The following is a 4,467-nucleotide window of genomic DNA, read 5'->3' on the forward strand; positions in this document are numbered from 1 at the left end:
CAGTGTGAGCAACACCATCAGAACCCACAAAGCCACACTCCCGGCGCTCCACGTCCTGCCTCTTACCTTCTCCTCTCTCCTCCCATTTGTCCTCCACTCCACTTTCCACCATGCCGTTGTCGCATTCATCTGGAAAAATGCAGGCTTCCGTGGCCCAAATGTTTGAACGTAAAAAGTTGATGACGTCGGATAACCCTCTTGCCCAACGGCTGACCGCCGGCTTGTCAGATCTGCTAGCCTGCTAACTACTGCCATATAAACTGGTGGATTCGGAGGCCTTTAGAAAATTTGTGGCCATTGGCACAACGCAATGGAAGGTCCCTGTAAGAAAATATTTCTCCCAGAAGGGCATTTCAGAGCTATATGGCCATGTTCAGCGGCAAGTAAATATGTATCTCTGGCACACAGTGTCAGTGCCAAGATACATATGACCACAAACACGGGCAGGGAAGGTACATAACTTTTACTGCCCACTGGGTGAACCATCTTAACTGGGTGAACCATCTGATGGCTGTCAAGGATGCAACCCGTGGCACCCTTGTGGATTTGGTGTTACTGCCACGGATGGCATGCAGGCCTGCCTCTTCTTCTCCTCCTCCTACTCCATCCTCCGTCTCCTTCTCGGCTGAATCCTCCTTTCCCACTGCTCCCGCCTCTTCAGATGCACCCCTCAAGCTCCCCAAAACCTATTGAGCATGCCAGGTGAGACGTTGCCATGCTGTGCTGTGGCTGTTGTGCTTGGAAGCCAAAAGCCACACAAGTCCTGCACTCCTTTCAGCTCTGCGGTCACAGGCCGATCAGTGGCTAACCCTGCTCAATTTGGCAGTTGGTAAAGTGGTGTGCGACAACGGTGCCAATCTGCTGAGCGCATTGAAACAGGGCAAAATGACACTCGTGCCATGCATGGCACACATCCTGAACTTAGTCGTGCAGCGATTCGTTGCCAAATACCCCGGGGTCCAGGACGTATTGCGGCAGACCAGGAAAATCTCTGGCCATTTTAGAAGATCTTACCCGGCCATGGCTCACCTTGCTGACGCTCAGCGGCGACACCACTTGCTCGTCAGACGTCTGATTTGTGACTGCCTGATGCGCTGGAACTCCACCTTGTATGTGCTTGATAGGCTGCTCCAGCAGAAACGTGCTGTTAAGGACTACCTGCACGAACTCTGCGGCAGGACAGGTTCTGGGGAGCTTGTTTTTTTTCCCTGTGCCAGTGGCTGCTCATGCGCGACGCATGCAAACTTCTGCGGCCATTTGATGAGATCACCAAACTGGTCAGTCGCAACCAGGGCGCCATCAGTGACATCATACCTTACACCTTCTTTCTGGAGCATGCATTGCGTCGTGTCATTGATCAAGCCATCAAGGAGCATGAGCAGGAAGATGAGGAAGTCGCAAAGCTGAATAAATTCCCAGGGGGGGTTACTCTATCTGAGACATGTCATCAGGAGTCTGAAGAGGAGTTAGAGGAGGATGGTGGCTGGTGGGAGGAGTAGGAGCAAGAAGAGCAGGCTTTAAACTTTTCTGGGATCCCTGGTTTTGTCCGTGGATGGAGGGAGGAGACCGAGGACGATATTCTCCTGGGCGATGAGCAGGAGCCAGGCCGCTCCACCGCTTCCAATTTAGTGCAAATAGGGGCCTTCATGCTCCAGTGTTTGAAGAAGGATCACCGTATAAATGCATAAAGGGCAAGGACCAGTACTGGGTGGCAACGTACTTAGACCCCCGGTACAAACACAAGATGGCAGACATGTTACCAGCATCACAGAGGGCTTTCAGAATGCAGCATTTCCAGGCCTTGCTTCGAGAGATGCTGCATTCTGCTGTTGTGGGTGCTGGCTGAGGAATTTCCACCCACAGAGAAACAGCTGCGGGTACCAATCCTACCACGCATGCAAGAAGAGGGCAGTTTGAAGATGTGTTGGTCACTTAGGATATGAGATTATTCTTGTAGCCAACCCATCGACAGCTGCCCTCCGGATAGAGCCTCAGGGAACGCCTAGACCGACAGGTGTCCGACTACATTGGGTTAACGGCCGATGTGGACGCTCTGAGAAGCAAGGAACCCCTTGACTACTGGGTGTGCAGGATTGACCTGTGGCCAGACCTGCCACAATTTGCCATGGAACTCTTGGCTTGCCCCTCGTCAAGTGTCCTGTCCGAAAGGACGTTCAGCGCAGCAGGGGGATCGTGAATGATAAGCACACTTGCCTAGCTCACGACAGTGTGGACTACTTCACATTTCTAAAAATGAATGAGGTATGATTCTCTGAGGAATTCAACACCTGTGACGACCATGTTTAATTGAATTTCACTTATCACCATTGTTTTTTTTTCAAGAGGGGGGATTTAGCCATGTTTTTAATCCAATTTTTTTATTTTTAGTTCTTTTAAACATATGTATTTGACATGTATTCGTACTGGCCTGCAGTAAAAATGATATCCAATGACTGTCTAATATACCTCCAGCCACATAATCACTTTATGTTTTCTGTCCGGGGAATGCCTAATGTTTGGGGCCTGTACTCCACTGGCCTGCAGTAAAATTGATATACAATACCCGTCTAATATACCTCCAGCCACATAATGACTTGATCTTTTCTGTACTTTGAATGCATACTTTTTGTGGCCTGTAATGTAACTGGCCAATAGTAAAATTTTATACGGTGACCGCCTAATGTACCTCCAGCCACATAATCACTTGATGTTTTCTGTCCGGTGAATGCCTAATGTTTGGGGCCTGTACTCCCGTGGTCTAAAATAAAAATTTTCTAGGCTCCAGCAGGGCACATTTTTGAGAGTTTCCCTTTAAGACGCATAAAAATGGCCCCTGATTAAAATACATATTTTTTGTGGGAATTTTGCCATTGATCCCCCTCACTGTCCATGTTGTTGTGACGATTTGTGCACTTCTAGTAAGTATTTGGTGGCTGCAAATATGAAAATCACTGCAAAAGCTGCACCACAATGATATGCAATTGACAACACTGGCTAATCCCTCAAGCTGATGTTAAAAACGGAGACTTTAGCAAATGTATTCCAGTCAGGAACACATCGGAGCCCTTTGCACCACTTTATTTTAGTGATTTTTCTTTATATGTTTGGAATGTGCCACTGCGTATTGCTGGTAACATTCTGGTGCACCTGGTAGCCTGTGTCACATGGCCTGTTATAGGTGGGGCTTGCAGCCTTATCCTTTCGCCCAGTGCATCGTGATCTCACTATGGAGATATGTGGGAGTTTGGCTGTAAGTTGGATCTTAGCACCTTTTAGACCGTGTTCACACACCATAGGTAGTCTAGTAGTAGGAACCTATGCCACACTGAGATACATTGACAGTGGTGCAAAGGGCTCCGATGTGTTCCTGACTGGAATACATTGGCTAAAGTCTAAGATTGTAACATCAGCTTGAGGGATTAGCCAGTGTTGTCAGTTGCATATCATTGTGGTGCACCTTTTGCAGTGATTTATGTATTTTAATATTTTCATCCACACATTATTCCATCTTGTGTAGGATGCTCTTGTGGTGCATGTGGTCCGCTGCCGACATCCTCCATTGTACGCATTGTTGCTGGGGATTTACGTTAGCAACGGATCACATGCAGAGGAATTGCTCTCCCGGTTATAAACATGCTACAGTGTTTGGGGTTTTCGAGCATTTCCTCCCATTTAGGCCACTTTATTTCAGTGATTTGGGCTGCAAATAAAACCTGAAGGTTTTTCAGGTTCGCCTGCCATTAAAGTGAATGTGGCCCGCCGCATTGATTACGTTCGTGCGATCGCGAATCGTCCCGGACTATGTTCACCCATCACTTGTGGTGAGTGCTGCTGCTGCTGCTGGATCGCGCAGACTGGTAAAACAACCTCATCTCACCCATGAGATCACCTACTCGGCTGGAGCTGCTGAGGCCAGCCACCTGCTGGGTGAGATGGGCGGGGACAACTGGAGCATGAGGCTGAGAGTTTGCCTGCTCCAGCCTGAGGATCAGACAGGCCCGCATGTGGGCATCCCTCCGGCTGGCTGGGATGAACTGCACCAGTTTCCCCTTGCAGCTGGGATCTAAAAGGGTGGCCAACCAAAGCTCATCCCTCTCCTTAATTTTCCTAATCCGGGGGTCCCTCCTGAGGCATCGCAGCATGTGGGCAGCCATGGGGAAGAGGACAGCCCACTGTGACTCTTCTTGGCTTCCCGGGACCATGACATCTTGGTCCTTCTGCTGCTGCTGCTCCCTATGGAAGCCGCCCCACCCATGGACTAATGGTTTCCACAGCACTGGCTCTCCCTCCTGACCAAACCTAGACTCCCGGAAGTTGGCAAACTCCTCAACAAATTCTTCCTCCTCCTCCTCCTCCTCCTGGGCCTGGCCTTTGTGGAGCATTGTTGCCTCTTCTTGCTCCACCTAGGCACTCTCCCCAGCCTCAAGCAGGCGATCTAGTGTCTTGTCCATCAGGAACACTATGGGG

Source organism: Bufo bufo, chromosome 1 (genome assembly GCF_905171765.1).
Source record: "Bufo bufo chromosome 1, aBufBuf1.1, whole genome shotgun sequence".
Taxonomy (NCBI): Eukaryota; Metazoa; Chordata; class Amphibia; order Anura; family Bufonidae; genus Bufo; species Bufo bufo.